This window comes from Coenobita brevimanus, chromosome 16 (assembly GCF_032717465.1).
Source record: "Coenobita brevimanus isolate Jiangsu-jjx chromosome 16, ASM3271746v2, whole genome shotgun sequence".
NCBI classification, from domain to species: Eukaryota; Metazoa; Arthropoda; class Malacostraca; order Decapoda; family Coenobitidae; genus Coenobita; species Coenobita brevimanus.
In genome coordinates this window covers 12,917,798-12,938,150 of record NC_136969.1, presented here as the reverse complement: position 1 = coordinate 12,938,150, position 20,353 = coordinate 12,917,798, and the positions used below count along the sequence as shown (strand labels likewise).

General features: G+C 41.4%; 1 pseudogene; it reads right to left on the bottom strand.

Moving 5' to 3' along the window:
• Positions 1-20,353, bottom strand: part of LOC145390970 (uncharacterized) — a 165,107-nt pseudogene that overhangs the window by 143,215 nt on the left and 1,539 nt on the right.

Below are 20,353 nucleotides of genomic sequence, written 5' to 3'. Positions count from 1 at the left end.
CAAAAAACAACAGATCAGCTCCTTGACATCTCCTCCTTGTTTGGTTAAAAATGGATAAAATTTGCTTGAGTTTTTATATCACACACACACACACACTCTCTCTCTCTCTCTCTCTCTCTCTCTCTCTCTCTCAAGGGTTATGGTCAATGTTGAGTGAGGGAGTGAATGGCATGATACTCTCACGTACACCTGAGCAACTAATTAATAATGAAACTATAAAAATGAAACTATCTTTATGAAGTGCGTCCTTTCTCGTCGTTTTGATAATGAACTATTTTCAGTTATTAAGCCATGAAGCTAAACTAGGGTCCAATTACTAGTTAATCACATAAAACGGGATAATAACGAATAAGATAATTTGCGCCCTCCTTGCCGATCGCTTGTTAAAACGATATTCTGCTTTTATCTAATATATTACAGCAATAGCCGTGTGTGTGTGTGTGTGTGTGTGTGTGTGTGTGTGTGTGTGTATTTTGGGCAGCCGAAACTACACATTCAAATTGGACCAAAATTGGCACAAAAATCGCAAAAAAATCGCTGATGTGAAAAACTTGGTCCCATCACGACTGCAAAACTTTTACTATATTTAATGAGCGATCCAATTTTGACCAAACAACGCCGCTCTCGGCGCCCGGTCGGTTGCCGTGGCCTAGTGGTTAATATCTCAGACTTGCGTGTGGACAACTTGGGTTCCATTCCCGAAGCGAGGTGAAAGCACCTTTCTTCGGTACGGAGGCGTCCTGGTGCACCGAAATTGGCAAGAAAATCGCAGAAAATTCGCTGGTGTCGAAAAACTTGGTCCCATCTCGATTGATGATTTTTTATTAGAGTTAAGAGCGATCAAGGTTTGGTTCGGAAAACAGTTCATTCGGTACCGGGACTTTTAGAAATCGAGTCTACTCGAGCCATGTGTCCTCCGCTTGTATACATACTACGAGGACAGGGAGGTAATTTATATCCATATTAAACTTTAGATGCAACTGGAATGATTAATAGGTACTGGGCTTCTGTCTTCATCTGTCTGCTTATCTATTCACCTATCAATCTAAGAGCAGTATGTAATGGTTGATTACAAGGATAAATGAGATGTACGTATGTAATTAGGTATGTATGAGCATCATCCTTTGTGCTGTGATTTACGTTCACAGTCAGAGGATAATGATATTATAAACTCTGTAATGAATCTCTTATCTCAATAACCATTTAGCTTACTATTTATATAGTTGCTATAAATATAAAAATTCCGTCCCTTCCCCCCCCCCCTCTTTATCTGCCGCCCACCCGCTCTTTTTAAAAAGTTTAAACTAAAAGGTGTGGAATACTCCATTTCCTTAAATCAACATGGACAAGCCACTGCCCTTTGTGCCTCCCTACTTGGCTTAATGGACCCCATAAACTGTCAGTTATTTATACAAGTTCAAGTCACATTCAAGGCCGTTTGCGCGTGTATGGTAGCAATTTTTGGCATACATACAACTCTGGGCTGTCTCGAATCACGTCAGTTGATGGTTCGAAGCCCACCACACACGTTCAGTTTTCCGCAAAATACCAATGGTTAGACAAAGTGGTTTGACAGTGTGTGTGGTGACTTGATGGTTGTGCAGGTCTGTGGCTTGGCTTGTGTTAGTTCAGGTGGCGTCTGAAGTCTGAGACGTGTGTAGTGCGACTCGTTCGTGTGTGGTAGCTGGTCAGTCCCAACACATACTTCAAGGAATGGACTCCCCTGGCCCCGGGTGTTGTTGGAACGTAACGATGCATGAACCATCGTCGGAGAGAGTCTTTTCGACCGATTTTTATTGAATCATATAAACGTTATCCATGTTTGTGGAAGATAAAATCTAAAGAAAATAGTGACAGAGAGGCTAGAGGCTAACGCAGCAGCATATAATGTGCTGATAGAAAAGCTGAAGGAGAAGGATGCATCGGCAAATAGAGAGACAGTGATAAAGAAGATAAATTCTATGAGGACCTCCTTCCACAAAGAAATGAAGTAATTGCCCCACGCAAATCTGGTGCTGCAGCAGATGACATATACCACCCACGATTATGGCATTATCATTTACTGCAGTTCCTACAGGACCAAGACGCTGCCCGTGAGTCCAAGACAAATGTCAGTGAGGTGAGACTGATATTGTGATGTGTTGTGTAATTAATAACAGATTCCTGACAAGCCCCTAAAGTAAGCAGCTTGTAAAGTAAAATGCTTAGAGATTACTGTCGGTAAATTGATTTTTGCGTCAAGATCATGAATATGGGCACACCCTGGTCGCAAACGATGTTATGAATGTATAACTATTCCCTAGCAATTAAGCGGGTTAATAGCAATGTAATGCACATATGTAAGGCATATGAACGTAATGTGTTAGAACGGCTGACATAATTACATGGGTAGAGGGGTGCCACTAATTTTGTTCCACGGTACAGCATACGTGGCACGGCATCTTATGCAATGAAAATAGTAATGCCAGTGACAAGATGAAAAGGATTACCAACTAAACATATTACATAATGTAGTGCATACACTGTAAACGCCAAATGATAAGGCACTTGATAATATGGGTGATCATATAGCCAACATCTCAGAGTACGTAACGTTCAAGATTAACTGTAGTGATAAACTATGTAGGGCGACGTCCACCATATCACCAACAGTATGACCCACACAACATGTCCCAGCCAATTTGTATGTACTATGTAACGTACAGTCACATTCATAACATCGTTTTTACCCCTAATGTAGACTTGCATAACAAGTGCATGTAAAGCAGACTAACACCTATTTCCCTATGAACGAAAATCTTAAACGGCAATACGTGTGTGTGCGTGTGGGAGTGCGTGTGGGAGTGCGTGTGGGTGTGTGTGTGTGTGTGTGTGTGTGCGCATACATAATGTGTATACAATTATAACACAGAACGAGTGAGGAGTTAAACTCTGCAGGCGACCATAGCCTACGTCTGTATGTATGTACCGGGTATGTATGTATGTGGCATCATTGTGCATTATGTCTCGTGTGACACATGTAGGGGCAGGTCCTGCAGATACGAACGCTGATCTACTAGAAGGACCCTCACATGATTCACAGGCGGCGTCAGCTGAGCCTCGTAGACCTGCTGGATCCAAGAAAAGGGCACGTCTGGTGCATCCGACACAGTTATCAGTAATTACAGAGCGTATCCACTCCACCCGTTAGGAGGATGAGTGGGATATAATAGGAAGAACAACTGCAGCTAAATTGCGAAGGCTGAATGAAGACCAGAGGGTATTCACTGAGAGACTTATTACTGAAGTTCTCTTCCAAGGGCAGGATCATACTCTGTGTTAACAGAACAATCGCTATACGACCATAGCAGACACACACAGGTACCATGGCCGATGTTCATACTGAATCTACATCCAGTACCTCGGCCGATGTACAGCTCCGGACAGATGAAACGGCTACACCCCATCCACCAGCGACTTGGTTTGGGTCTCAGTGGTTCTGGTAACAGTTGCAGGTGGAGGGAGGGGGGATGTGGGAGGGTGAGGAGGGGAGAAATGTGGGCGGAGTTATATAGGGGGTAGTGTGGGAGGGTGAAGAAGCAGCACAGTCTGGCTGGTGGGAGGGGGAGACGAATGGTTGGGTAGCGGAGACGAGAGTCTGCTGGAGGGTAAGACAGGTGAGTGTGATTAGATGAAAAGAAATTACAAAAAATGAATTATTATAATATCTGCTGCATATATTGCATTTTATCTACTAAATAAAAACACTGTCTATTATTCACCACCGTATTTGGGTATCCTACTCATTATTATTATCCTTTGGATATTAGGCAATAAATAAAGATATTGGACGGTCTTTCGGACCCGAACCAATTTTTTCATAACTTTTTTCTTCAGCTGTTTCCGTATTCCTATTATCCCTCGTGCTTGAAGTCCCCCTTTTTATCACTTTCTCCAACGCCCTACATTTTTTTTTAGGCATAAGGCAGTTTAACTTTCTCTTTAAATAACCATATTTGTCAACAAATATTCCTTTCATTAATCTATTTAATTACCTGTTTTCTTTCAATATGCATTTGTCTAATAATGGGTGTTACACCTTAATTGGCGCCGCTGTTTGACGTTTTGAATAAATTTGGTCTAAATTTACGCATATATTGCAGTCTCTCTCAAGTAGGCTGGCAACCTCACACATCCTCCCCCCTGCTTTCTCCTTCTCTCGCTACCCGTTCCCTCCTTTCCTTTTGTAGTACTGTTTATCTATTCTTTCTCATATTTTTAACCTCATTCCTTCTTACAAACTTTTAGTGCCATAGGAATTTCTCCCTTATCACCTACAGTCCTACTACATGAAAGTGGAAAAACTGCCATCGGGAAAAGAATAACTGGAAATTTATGGCGAAGGTTACGATATTAGTTATTTAGAATGAAAGTGTTGGCAGATACGCATTCTTGACGTGATTATCGCAGCCACAGCATTTCGCCTTCATAAAACAGAAGGACTATAGGTTTCATGCATTACCTCCTTACGTCCAGCATTACTGTGCAGAACGCCATGTATAACACATTAAGGACCACAAGGACAGTACTGGTAGTCATCGTGATTCTCATGAATCTCTCCATAGGCTATTGAAAACAGTGCTTTATGCTCAACTTCAGAATTATGTTCTCATCATGGCAATGATAGGCAAAGATAATAAAAACAATATATACAACCAAATTATCATTTATTATACAACAAAGCTCAAACTGCCTCCGTGCTACCTGAAAAAAATTAAATACCTGATCATATATATATATATATATATATATATATATATATATATATATGGATGATGCCATGTCGTAGCGCTTAAGGGAATAACAGGGATGACGACGGTGATAATTGTCGCAAGGGAACGAGATGAAAGGAAAATTTTCTCTACCTGAAGTAAATTCTAATGGACAGTAATAATTCGAGATCCCGTTTATTGACAATAATTTTTATAGATCTGCATGTCGCCGTTATTGCGTCTCGGAACATTTCGGTAGATGATATAACTGATATAAATTGATAAATGGGTAGAGAGATATCCTTATCGTCTATATTACGTGATAAGTATGATATAGTAATGATAATCTGTCCTGATAGAGTAAATCTTGCTGTGACGGAAGGGTATTTGTAAAGCGAACTAATTTATACCACAGACTGTATCAGAAGTGTTTCTTCTTCGTAAATTGAAGCTCGATGAATACTCTAGACTGTATGCCAGGAAGCAGGTGACCTTGGTGTTTCTTATGAGGGATCCGGTTCGTGGCATAGTATGGAGGATGCATAGAGCTCAAATTTATTAAACAGATAGTATCCTCGTAACTGGCCACCTCTTCACCCACTTCCTGAAACTCAGACATGGAGTACCGGGGTGAGAATAACGCCATAATTACTAATACACCACAAACACTTGTATATTTATACATCAACGAGAAACGACTGTGGTTCACTTGTATTTTCTATGGACTGCAATAAACACCGTTACTCAGGGCACACCACCAGTTCCATGTTTTGTCAGTATATACTGAGATGAATGATTCTAACCGAATCAGGTATATTATATATATATATATATATATATATATATATATATATATATATATATATATATATATATATATAATCATACAGGCTCTACACTTATGAAATTTAACATCGAGTAACCCTATATGCCCAAAGTAATTTCCTCTGCATGGACTGACGTTGTAACGAAACGGGTTGTCCCCCTGCAGTAATTATTAATATATTTTTATGGTCATGTATGACTGAATAGTTTAGTTTATACAAGCGAAAACCTCATAAATAATACTCGCTTCCAAAAATCCTCTGGCTTGTCAACATAACGTTTGCTAGGGTCCTGTGATGCAACCCTGTTTCGTGCAATACTCTTCTCATAGTCTTTTCGCTGATATCATGGTCTGTGCATCGGTTTCTGTGGCGTGTAGTGCAACATGGTGGTTTCCGTGTGGTAGGTTGCCATGCTAGTTAGTGTCCTCTGCTTTACCCAACACAATAAATTTTAGATCAAACAGTGTTGTTCATGGTTATTAATATAATATATATATATATATATATATATATATATATATATATATATATATATATATATATATAGGATCATGTATTTAATTTCTTCAGGTTACATGTGATTGTGTGAGCTGGTTACACCGTTGAGACTGCAGCACGGAGGCAGTTTGAGCTTTGTTGTATAATAAATGATAATTTGGTTGTATATATTGTTTTTATTATCTTTGCCTATCATTGCCATGATAAGAACATAATTCTGAAGTTGAGCATAAAGCACTGTTTTCAATAGCCTATGGAGAGGTTCATGAGAATCACGATTACTACCAGTACTGTCCTTGTGGTCCTTAATGTGTTATACATGGCGTTCTGCACAGTAATGCTGGACGTAAGGAGGTAATGCATGAAACCTATAGTCCTTCTGTTTTATGAAGGCGAAATGCTGTGGCTGCGATAATCACGTCAAGAATGCGTATCTGCCAACACTTTCATTCTAAATAACTAATATCGTAACCTTCGCCATAAATTTCCAGTTATTCTTTTCCCGATGGCAGTTTTTCCACTTTCATGTAGTAGGACTGTAGGTGATAAGGGAGAAATTCCTATGGCACTAAAAGTTTGTAAGAAGGAATGAGGTTAAAAATATGAGAAAGAATAGATAAACAGTACTACAAAAGGAAAGGAGGGAACGGGTAGCGAGAGAAGGAGAAAGCAGGGGGGAGGATGTGTGAGGTTGCCAGCCTACTTGAGAGAGACTGCAATATACAGTATGCGTAAATTTAGACCAAATTTATTCAAAACGTCAAATAGCGGCGCCAATTAAGGTGTAACACCCATTATTAGACAAATGCATATTGAAAGAAAACAGGTAATTAAATAGATTAATGAAAGGAATATTTGTTGACAAATATGGTTATTTAAAGAGAAAGTTAAACTGCCTTATGCCTAAAAAAAAATGTAGGGCGTTGGAGAAAGTGATAAAAAGGGGGACTTCAAGCACGAGGGATAATAGGAATACGGAAACAGCTGAAGAAAAAAATTATGAAAAAATTGGTTCGGGTCCGAAAGACCGTCCAATATCTTTATTTATTGCCTAATATCCAAAGGATAATAATAATGAGTAGGATACCCAAATACGGTGGTGAATAATAGACAGTGTTTTTATTTAGTAGATAAAATGCAATATATGCAGCAGATATTATAATAATTCATTTTTTGTAATTTCTTTTCATCTAATCACACTCACCTGTCTTACCCTCCAGCAGACTCTCGTCTCCGCTACCCAACCATTCGTCTCCCCCTCCCACCAGCCAGACTGTGCTGCTTCTTCACCCTCCCACACTACCCCCTATATAACTCCGCCCACATTTCTCCCCTCCTCACCCTCCCACATCCCCCCTCCCTCCACCTGCAACTGTTACCAGAACCACTGAGACCCAAACCAAGTCGCTGGTGGATGGGGTGTAGCCGTTTCATCTGTCCGGAGCTGTACAAGAGTATTTAGCAAATTACGATCCGGTTGTGCAATAATATGTAGCCACCTATCCATATATTGTTTGGGGTATGTGGTGATCCCAGGTGCGATAATCAAGTAAGGTACATTAGGGGGTATATATAATGTAACCCCCACAGTGTATTGTATCATAGTATAATCTCATAATGTCCTTGGCAAACGATATTACAGGAATGAAGGGTATAAAATGGAACTGCAATAACAAGTCTCATTTTATTTACATACACACGGTATGTATTAATTCTGACCACTACGTATGAAAGCAACAACCATGTACAGCCGACAGCAGAAGTTCGTCCCTCTTAGCGTGCGTGATACGAGCCTGTTGATCTGGTAACACTGTATGAGATAGAGTTGACAGGTACGCTTTAAATAGCTAATATTAAAGAAATGTGTTCGGAGATAAGAACACATTCCCTAATGATAATATTATTTTGTAGCAGGTGGGATAATGTTATTGTGAAATGTTTGACACTGGTGTATGAAGATTCTTCGTTACGGACACAGACGCATAGGATTATTTGGACTGGACTGATGTTGCCAGCAAGCATTATATGAAATATTATAGAACGATTGCAGTCCTAATGGTGAGGTTGCAAGAAAACACTAATTACGATGTCACTTACACACTAAACAAACACAGAAACTGCCAGTTCGTGTTTCGCCAGTATGCGGTTTAGTTTTACAAGTTAAATCACTTCCTTTTCCGACCTCTCTCCCCACCCGTCTCTTCTCTTCCTAGTCATGCTCTGCCATCATCCACGTTTTATCGTTAATGCTGAATACCGTATGTCTGTAGATAAACTGTGGGAAACAATATAAAAGTGTCAAATGAGCTTCATTTCCTCCTCCATCGCTTGAAATGTTATCCATGACTTGAATATAAATGTTAGTAACATGAATAAATCGTCACTGTGGTGGTTAGGAGACATTACTCGTCACATTATATAACATTTATATAACCATCGTTAATACAGTGCTCCAAATACACTCCTCTCCACCCCTCGCCGTCTCCTCCCCTCCCCCTTCCACTGTCTCCATCACTTCTCCCCCCTCCCTTCCCCCCCTCTACCAGTACCCCTTGTTTCTCTCCCTCAACACCCCCAACCCTTCCCAACGATTTCATTTGACTGACTCTGCTTCTGTTTACCTCCCTAACTAGATCGGTTCTTCATAATTTGAATACAGTTATTACCATTTACAGGACTTTGAGTCTTAATTGTAATGACATTATAAACACAATACTCGTGCATGTTATATTGCCAACTGTATTACACACAAGTAACCAAATTACTTACATAACAATATGTCCATCGTAACTATCAATGTTCAATACCATCCCCCCCTTGTGGATTCCTTCCCTCCTCGCCTCCTTCCCGCTTTCTGTATCCCTCACTCCTCCCTTCACGTTATAACATATTTATCTGTGTCCCAGCTTGTAATATATGTAATCCCTTCCCTCACCCAAAGGATTCCTGCTTCCATAATCCCCTCCCCCCCCCACACATTGTGTTCCGCACTAAAGTGAGACCTATGAGATACGTCTACTTATATATAATTTAAAACAATATGCCATCGCCATACTTTGATCTGAACTCCCTCAACGCATGATCTTACAAGGTCAGAGAATGCAGTCAGCAAGATTATCCCTATCATTCCATTCCCATAGCTGCATTGCATGGTTAGAACAAAAGGTAACGGCATGGCTGTCCGTCAGCGCCCTGAACATCTGTTCTGCAACTGCCGATATTATCGATACAGGAGTGACAAGGACTCGGATGGATAGGAAGCGAACCTTTACCATAATTAACCCTTACACCGCGACAATCTCATACTTCCACTTACATCTGCCTGCTGTCCGGGCTCATGACAACCATATTCCGATAAGGGCTTAATCTACTCATCCAGAGGGGTATAATCCCCCTTCATCGTATATTACGATGATTATGGTAGCCAAATGTATGAGGATACAGCTTTTGTGACTATCATCTATTTTGCTATATTTAATCGTAACTGAAGATCTACAAATTATCACCAAGAATACTGACAGGACTTTTAAGAAAATATTTTCTGGATGCGTGTAGATCATACAACATCTATCTATCTATCTATCTATAGCCCGACGCCCTAATCCCGAAAGGGTTGTCGCAGACAAAACGCCTCCAAGTCGCTCTGTCACCCACCATTTGACTCCCCTCACCCCAACTCAACCCCCCCTCCCCCATATATTCCTCTCAACTCCATCCCTCCACCTCATCCTCGGTCTACCCCTCCCTGTCCCTCCCTCCACCTCACCTACATACACCCTCTTAGTCAGTCTTTCATTCTCCATTCTCTCCACATGTCCAAACCACCTCAGTCATACAACATACGCAATGATTATTTTTCATTTTATACTTTCTTTGGTGAAAACAAGGACGTTTGTGCTTCATATTTTATGTATGTTGGGATTTATAAAATAAGTGTAAGCAAGATATTAATGGCTAGAGGAGGAGAAATAAAATGATCATTAAACTGAGGCATTGACTGCCGTCCTTTGAACAGTTAATGCCTCTTGACCGCCATTGTCACGGTCATTATAATATTACACATTATTAAAGGATACTATACAAAAACATGACCCAAACATCGTTATGTTGTTCGATTCCCGAGACAAAAATGAAAAAGGGAGAGAAAAAGACATTTGAAATGACAAGGGAGAGAAGTTGGGCAGGGTCAATACAATAACACGGTGGGGAGGGATTCGGAGTATTGCAGGCTAGAAACAAAGGTTACTGGAAATGGGGGCGGAGGGAGGGGGGAGAAGTGATGGAAACAGTGGAAAGGGGAGGGGAGGAGACGGCGAGGGGGTGGAGAGGGAGTGTATTTTGGGCACTGTAAGAACGATAGTTAGGTAAGTGTTACATAAATGATGACGAGAAATGTCTCCTAACCACCACAGTGACTATTTATTCATGTTACTAACATTTATATTCAAGTCATTGATAACACTTCAAGCGATGGAGGAAAAGAAGCTCATTGACACTTTTATATTATTTCCCACAGTTTACCTACAGACATACGATTTTCAACATTAACGATAAAACGTGGATGATGGCAGAGCATGACTTGGAAGAGGAGAGACGGGTGGGGAGAGAGGTCGGAAAGGGAAGTGACTTAACTTATAAAACAAAATCGCATACTGGCGAAACACGAACTGGCAGTTTCTGTGTTTGTTTAGTGTGTAACTGACATCGTAATTAGTGTTTTCTTGCAACCTCACCTTTAAGACTGCAATCGTTCTATAATATTTCATATAATACTTGCTGGCAACATCAGTCCAGTCCAAGTAATCCTAGGCGTCTGTGTCCGTAACGAAGAATCTTCATACACCAATGTCAAACATTTCACAATAACTTTATTATCCCACCTGCTGCAAATTAATATTATCATTAGAGAATGTGTTCTTATCTCCGAACACATTTCTTTAATATTAGCCATTTAAAGCGTACCTGTCAACTCTATCTCATACAGTGTTACCAGATCAACAGGCTCGTATCACGCACGCTAAGAGGGACGAACTTCTGCTGTCGGCTGTACATACGTATATAAGTAATAAGTTTTGTATTATTTCAAATATGAATATGAATACATTTGTTACTTTTCAGGCGTTTGTATGAAAACATACACCCCCTATCATACCTACTGTATATTAACGTAGCAGCTGGACTAATACATGTGAGACATATGTCTAATGCATTTTTGTCTCCCTCACTTCTGATATATCCTATCCTCCTGCCATTCTACTGCACCCTCTCGTTTACATACCGTGGGAATAGTTCCCTGACCTCCCTTGCCAAGTCACTAGACCGTCTATTGTGGCCACGCTCTAAACTGATGAATGGGGAATTTTCTACAGTAGCTTTAGGGGTATAAGTCTGTTGAGTGTTGTAGGTAAGGTGTATGGTAGAGTGTTAATTATGAGAGTTAGAGAGGGTACAGAGGGAGTGATTGGTGATGAGCAGTGTGGCTTTAGGAGAGGGAGGGGATGCGTGGATCAGGTGTTTGCTGTGAGACGTGTGTGAAAAGTATTTAGCGAAAGGCAAGGATGTGTTTTGGGCATTCATGGATTTAGAGAAAGCGTATGATAGAATTGATAGGGAGGCTTTGTGGACTGTTTTAAGATTGCATGGACTTGATGGTAGGTTACTAAAAGGGGTGAAAAGTTTTTATGTAAATAGTAGAGCGTGTGTAAGAGTGGGAAATGCTGTGAGTGATTGGTTTCCAGTGAGAGTGGGGCTGCGACAGGAATGTGTGATGTCGCCTTGGTTGTTTAATATATACATGGATGGTGTTGTAAGGGAGGTGAATGCAAGAGTTTTAGGTGGAGGTCTGAGTCTGGTGAATGTTGATGGTGGAGAGTGGAATCTGAATCAGCTGCTGTTTGCAGATGATACTGCACTGGTGGCTGATTCAGAGGAGAGATTGAGACAGTTGGTAGAGGAGTTTGGAAGGGTGTGTGAAAGGAGGAAATTGAAAGTAAATGAAAATAAGAGTAAAGTGATGAAGTGTACGAGGTTGGTAGATGGTAGGGGGATGAATATAGTTTTGAATGGCGAGTTGCTTAAGGAGGTAGAGTGTTTTAAATATCTAGGGTCACATGTTGCTGTGGATGGAAGAATAGATGCAAAAGTGAAGTTTAGAATAAATGAAGTAGGAAAGGTGCTGGGAGGAATGAAAAAAGTGTTTAGATGTCGTTCGCTTAGAATGGATGTAGAGAGAAGGCTGTATGAGGGTGTTGTGGTACCGACTGCGTTATATGGGGCTGAAACATGGATTACGGATGTAGCAGGGAGGAAAAGTTTGAATGTAATGGAGATGAGGTGTCTGAGGAGTATGTGTGAAGTGACGTGTATGGATCGAGTGCGAAATGATCAAGTGTGAAGGAGAACTGGAGTTGTCCGGGAGATGGCTGGTAGAGTTGAGCAGAGGGTTTTGCGATGGTTTGGGCATATGGAGAGAATGGATAATGAGCGATTGGTGAAAAAGATAACTAGATCTGATGTGAGAGGTGTAAGGCTGAGAGGAAGACCACGAATAGGATGGATGGACAGTGTGAAGAGAGCGCTGGATGTGAGAGGGATGTCTGTCGAGCAAGGAAGAGTGGCTGTGTGTGACAGAAATAAATGGAGAGAAATTGTGAATGAATAAGTGATGACGCAGCCCTGAGGGGATATTCTCCCGCATTTAGTCTGATCAGCTAGTCAGGTCAGGTGCGGGAAAGGGGATGGGTCTGTCCGTTCTCCCCTTTGGAGCTAAGATGTGAATGAATGTGTTTGAATGGATGAGTAAATGGGGAGTGTGTCGTCCTGTCTCGGCTACCTCTCTTTCCTTGGGGGAAGCAGGCTAGGTATATATATAGATAGATCTGAGATATCATGCACATGCTGATCTGATGGGACATCAGCATCACCACGTGACCTTCGGAGGTAGTTGTGCAGAACACAAGAAGCCATCACATTAAGATCTATGTTTTCTATGGCCAAATTGATTGGTTTGGTGAATATTCTGCACCTTGATGTTTGGCATCAAACACATTATCACGTTATCAACTACACGTTGAGCTCTTGAAAGTCTGCAATTAAATACCCTGCACTCATGTGTCAAATTCCGTTGGTTGAAGGCCTTCATGAAATGTCTGCGAAGGCTGAATGCCTCATCCCCAACAAATACATAGTGTAGCTGTGTGGTTGAATTGGGTGGGCATGTGTCTGGGGGTATCATCAGTGTGTTGTTGCAGTTTCTCATAAAATACTATTCTCTCCAACACACCACCATCAGATATGCGTCCATTGGTTCCAATATCACACATGATGAACTCGTATTTGGCGTTTACAATTGCCAGCAGCACAACACTATGACTTCCCTTATAATTGTAATAATAGTAGGATCCTGCCGATGGAGGTGGCATGATGGTGACATGTATCCCATCCACTGCTCCAAGACAGTTTGGGAAGTTCCACTTGCTGAAGTATTCTTGTGCTATTGTAGCCCATTCCTCCTCGCTGGTTGGAAACTGTAAACCCATACACAACAAATCATGAAAGGTATGCTATCAGGTATTACATGCTTGTTGCGTTGGAATGTATTTTGAGGGGATTGTGTTTGTTCGTTTCTTTTGTTTAAAGATTTCCTACATATATAATGCAGGCCGGGCCATACATTAGCCCGGTCATTGGGATATGGGCTGGTTAAAAAAATAGTAAGGGGGGAGGACAGGACCGGGCGATTGCCCAGTGCACACGTCTTGTCTCCTGGCTGGCTTTGTTGTGTGTATGGGATTGTGTTGGATTCCTTACATATATATATCTACCTATGCTACACACATCGCAGTGATGGACTCTAAATCATAGTCATTATTACCTAACCTATATGTGTTTGGTGGTTATTGGTATGTACAGAAACGTTAGGTTTGGTCTTTTAGTTAGGTTCTGACAACAAATACAACAAAACTGCAAATTGCACTCACAAACGACCTCAGATAACCTACACAAAGCCTTCAGTGAAGGGAAAGTTAAAAATAGTAAAGAATAAAAGGTGCCACCTGTCTTCTTGTAGATTACTCATAATATCATATGTAGCAAGGCAATCGGACATATCATCACGACTACTATCACCATCATCACTAATACTATGACCATCATAATACTGTCATGAGTTGGCGCGATTCTCTATCTAAATAAACTTGTGATATTGAACTTTGGTGGGAAACCGCGAATTCTAGTGAATTCCCATAAGTATCACTCAGTCAACCGCCACGTATTCACCCGATCGGGAGTGTTTTCAGAACATTTTTCACTGTTTCATGAGTGATTGTCCTTGTGCGCGACATTAGCGCTTTCGGTGAGTGTTTTGTTATGGGCATATATCGCTCGCATTAATTCCGTTAGCAAGAGCGCGGCCGACACTCGCCCCTCTCTCACAATTTGAATTCATTCAGGATTAAGACGTCGACGAGTGTGCAGGTTCGTTCAGGCCCAGTGTGGAGCAGTGCTGCCGTTGTCCAGCAAGTTCCTGAATCTCCACTTAGACAGTGATTTGGCATAGAGGTTTAGCGTAAAGCAGCGTTCGTCCTACCGACGCCCAGTTCTGCTCAGCCCCCTTTACTGACAGTGTTTCTTTTCATTTTTCCTAGGCTTAAGAGTTTAGCTTTTGAGTGTGCGAGTGAGTGTGTTCTTATTTTTTAATTCATTTGAGACTCGTGTAACGTAAAAATTTATTTCATTGTAATTAATAAATTCACAGTTCTTTTCTTTTGAGCTTAATGTAATGTAAACTCATGTTTTATTTCTCCACATTAAGCTTATTTTAGTTATAGCTCCTAGTTTGCATAAACGCTTTGCATTATTCATAACTGGTACTTAGGTCAGTCCTTTTTGTTAACTTAAATCCGTTGTGCAACCAGGAGTTAATGCACTGGCAAGAACCTGTTTATCATTTATAGCATTAGATATTGGTTGTCAGGGGTGGAGTCACTTTCTCCAGAGGCTAACAGTACCAATAAACAGCATGTGTGAGTAATTAGTCTCTGCTGTGTACTGTTGAGAAAGTTTATAAATTCTTGTCCTTAGAGAATCGGCGAAGTAAGCTGGCATAAAGTAATCATTGCTTGATTTTCACAAGTTATTTCTTTCTCCTGTTCTCAAGTATTATTGAATATTATTCTTTAATATTGTATATTCTCAAAATCCCCATGATATCTGGTGACCTCGCCAGGATATTAACTCCTAGCTCTAAAGTTATTCACGAGACAATACTCACTCACTCATACTCAGGTATTTATCATTAAAGTCTATGGGCACTATCTTACTGGTGATTATTAATTCATTTTTATCAATTTTAAGTAATAGTTTTCACAGTCGGTGTTTTAATTTTCTTTCTTTACTAGTCTAACTACATAAAACTGGTCACCACTAACCTGTGCCTTTATTCTTTATTCTCGATTATTGGCATCTTTCTCTGCAAAATAGCAGTCAGTGCTTAGTCTCTAGTTCACTTAGATTGACTTGGCATCATGTCTACCAGTGTCTATGTACAGGAAGCTAAAGATATGGGGCTTACAGACCCAAAAGAAGTAAAGAATTACGTCCTCTCTAGGTTTAATTATGAGCAGCAACGTGAGAATGATGCTCGTGAAGAGGTAGAATCCAACACGAACACGAGTGAGAACAATATGAATACGAGCGAGAACAACGTGAACACGAGCAAAAACAACGCGAACTCAAGTTAGAACAATGGGAGAGAGAACGTCAACACGAGTTTCAACAACGTGAGAGAGAACGTGAATACAAGCGTGAGCAACGAGAACACAAACGTGCTGAGCGAGAAGCATGTGAAAAACATGAACTTGAAATGTTGAAGCTCAAGCGAGATTCCTTGGTTTCAGACACATCAGGTGCAGCTGGCCCAAGCTCCACGAGCGCTCTCCCTGCACATGTTCTGGCGACCCCACACATCAAGCTTCCCCTATACAAGGAAGGCGAGCGAATCGAGTCATACATAGCTCGTTTTGAAGACATGGCTCATCTGTACCAGCTGGATGAGGCAGCTAAGCAGCTTCAGTTTCTTAGCCTGTTTGAGGGCCCTGCCCTCGATATTCTCCACAGAATTCGTGGAGACAATCTCACGTATGAGATGATGAAGGCCGCACTCATCAAAGCGTATGGTCTCACAGTTGACAACGCCAAGAGTCAGTTCATGAGGCGTTTACAGGAAAAAGAGACTGCCGTTCAGTTTCTTGACTGGCTTACTGCTTACTTAGATGAGTGGATGGAGAAAGATGAAACTCCTTCCATGCATGAGGGGATAATTGACCTTATGCTGAGCATGCAGCAAAAAAAGTCGTGGCCTGCCAAACTTATGGCTCGGCTTAAGATCTGCCAGGTAAGAGATGCCAGCCAAATGGTGGAGAAGGCTGATGCATTCTTCACTGTCTATGGGTATCAAACTCGTAAGCAATATACCTGGAACAGGAAAGCTGACAATTCTGGGAAACAGTCTCAGACTGAACCTCAGCAACAAGGCCATTCTCAGAATAATGGCCAAGGTCCAAAACCGCAGAGGAAGGACCAGGGGCAAAACACCCAGAAACCTGAGTGGATGGGGTACAACAGGTACCCTAACCAGCAGCAGTATCAGCCATGCAACCGACTATCGGGACTGTCCTTTTCAGCACCAGCTCAAGTGAATAGGAGGCAGGAGGCAAACGCAGCCTTCATTCCTCAGCAGCAGCACGGTGGTCACAACCCTACCAGTACAGGTACTCCTCCACAGTTCTCTAGTCCCAGAGCGACAGTGAACACTCTGCCACAGGAGGTCAATGCTTCATCTTCCCCGACAGTGAGTACGACCCCTCAAGTATCTAATTCTCAGGGCACCATGTTTGCCGCATCATTTATTCAGCAGCCTAATCAGTGGCTGGCTGCTTCCTCCACAGGCCCTCCCACATGTGACAGTGCTTTCCTTGTTCAGCCAGGGTTTGTGGGAGCCATTCCTGTGAAGGTCCTGAGAGACAGTGGGTCCTCAGGTTGCTCTGTCAGGCAGAGTCTAGTTCGGCCTGAGGAGTATACGGGTCGACAGATCCAAGCTAACCTTATTGATGGATCAGTGAGATTGTTCCCTGAGGCACGTATCCAGGTGGCATCTCCATTTTACACTGGTACGACACTCGCAGTTGTCATGCCAGAACCATTGTTTGACTTTATCATAGGCAATATTCCTGGTGCCAAGGATAGTTGCACTGAAGATGACGCTACTCAGACTTCGGCTACAGTAACACGAGCCATGGCTGAGGCTCCAAACTGTGTCACCACGGTGACCATTGAATCGCCGCAAGATCTGATGTGTAGCCAAGTTGTTGTTCAAGAACAACATTCTGACCCGACACTTGCTCCTGTGCGAAAGAAACAAAAGGTTAGAGTGATAAAGTATTCACGGGGAGGTCAACCCAAGTTCCTTCGTAAACAAGGACGGTTGTACTGTGAGTCACGAAAACCCCAGGGCAAGGTTTGACTGCAGTTTGTCGTTCCCACCAAGTACTGCCAAGCAGTGTTAGAATGGGGTCATTGTTCAGCCTCAGGAGGTCACATGGGCAAAAGGAAGACCCAGGGCTGTATCCGTACTGACGGCCAGGGATGGGATGAGAAATAGATAGTTTTGTGCGTTCCTGCAATGTGTGTCCATGTACCACTAATCAGGGACATGTCCTTCCTGTGCTGTTTGAGACCACACCTGTAATCTTTGAGTCAGTTGAAAGAGAGGACAGAGGTAATGTGAGTGCAGACCTGACATCTCTCCCGTTGGCCCCGCAGGACACAGTATGTCCAGGGCCTGTACATACATATGTACCCTAAGTTAAGGGGGAAGTTTGAGAACCCCGCAGAGACAGTCCGAGGCTGTATATGAATTGCCTTGTGGAACGTCTCTAGCTGTGGGCCTCTCATAGGATTCCCGGAGAATGCACATTATCCACATGAGTGTTCATACCCACGGTGGGTGTTAAAATGTGACCTGCCCGAGATTGCGTAGGGATTCTCAGCTTCCTAATGTTAATCGTAAGTATAGGGTTTAACCAGTAAACTGGGTCCCTAGCGAATTGCAGCGTTTGATGTCCTGCACAGACGCCCAGTCTTTTCGCTCTTGACCACATTCCCTGGTTAATTTAGTGAATTGCAGCGTTTGACGTCCTGCACAAACCCCCAGTCTTTTCGCTAATTAAGTTTAGGGTTTAACTAGTAAACTGTGTCAGTATTGATGTCCTGCAGAGACGCCTTGACTACGTTTCCTGGTTAATAATTTAAATAGTGTTTTTTTTGTAACATAAGTACTGATTGCTAGGCAGAGAGAGAGAAATGATACTTTTGATGCTCCACCTTGATTGCTTTTGCAGGTGCAGCTGGCAGGTGCAGCATTGCCGTGCAGAACAGTTGATCATTCCTGACACATGCTGCCACCTCTTCTCTTCTGCCTTGTCATCATTATTTACTATAAATTTGCATTATGTAATTTTACACGTAGGTACAGTTACACCACAACTGTCACACCTACACCTTGTATTACATACATCATGCTACATAACAATTAGTTGTTAATGTAACTGTAGTGAACTTTTCGCTCAGTTTGACCTGAGTACAGGATTTTTCACCATCGTCACGGATTTTTTCCTGAAGCTTGCTTCTATTTACGTAAATACGAGGTTTTTTTGCTCACTGGCGACTGTGACTTTCTCCTGTAGCAGGATAGCACACACACCACAGTGTGAATCTTGTGTGACTGAGTTAGGATTTATATGTATGTAAATTGATTTTTTTTTTCCTGAGGGAAAATAAAATGATTTTGATGGGGCGTAATGTCACGAGTTGGCGCGATTCTCTATCTAAATAAACTCGTGACATTGAACTTTGGTGGGAAACCGCGAATTCTAGTGAATTCCCATAAGTATCACTCGGTCAACCGCCACGTATTCACTCGATCGGGAGTGTTTTCAGAACATTTTTCACTGTTTCATAAGTGATCGTCCTTGCACGCGACATTAGCGCTTTTGCCGAGTGATTTGTTATGGGCATATATTGCTCGCATCAATTCCGTTAGCAAGAACGCGGCCGACACTTGCCCCTCTCTCACAATTTGAATTCAGTCAGGATTTAGACGTCGACGAGTGTGCAGGTTCGTTCGGGCCCAGTGTGGAGCAGTGCCGCCGTTGTCCAGCGAGTTCCTGAATCTCCACTTAGACAGTGATTTGGTGTAGAGGTTTAGCGTAAGCAGCGTTCGTCCTACCGACGCCCAGTTCTGCTCAGCCCCCTTTACTGACAGTATTTCTTTTCGTTTTTCCTAGGCTTAAGAGTTTAGCTTTTGAGTGAGCGAGTGAGTGTGTTCTTATTTTTTAATTCATTTGAAACTCATGTAACGTAAAAATTTACAGTTCTTTTCTCTTGAGCTTAATATAATATAAACTCATGTTTTATTTCTCCACATTAAGCTTATTTTAGTTATAGCTCCTAGTTTGCATAAACGTTTTGTATTATTCATAACTGGTACTTAGGCCAGTCCTTTTTATTAACTTAAATCCGTTGCTCAACCAGGAGTTAATGCACCGGCAAGAACCTGTTTATCATTAATAGCATTAGATATTGATTGTCAGGGGTGGAGTCACTTTCTCCAGAGGCTAACAGTACCAATAAACAGCACGTGTGAGTAATTAGTCTCTGATGTGTACTGTTGAGAAAGTTTATAAATTCTCGTCCTTAGAGAATTCGTCGAAGTAAGCCGGCATAAAGTAATCATTGCTCGATTTTCACAAGTCAATTCTTTCTCCTGTTCTCAAGTATTATTGAATATTATTCTTTAATATTGTATATTCTCAAAATCACCGTGACAAATACTACTACTCTACTCATCACTAACTCATAGCAGCACAGCTAATATAACCATAATCACTACTGAGTATCTATCACTATATATATTTACCATGATCATATCTATGCATAAAATATATATCACTAGGCCTATATATAATCACCGTCATCATATATATGCATAAAGTACATATCAATATACTGTTCATATACACTATCATTATAAATATATTTATTGAGCAATTATCACTATATTCACTATATCTATTCAGTATGATATATATTCACTAGTGTATCTTTCGTATATTTAATCACTATCATAATTATCGTTTCAATTTCATATCTCTTCGCTATCATATCTAATCACCATTAGGCCTATATCTATATAATAGTACATCTATTCACTATCATATA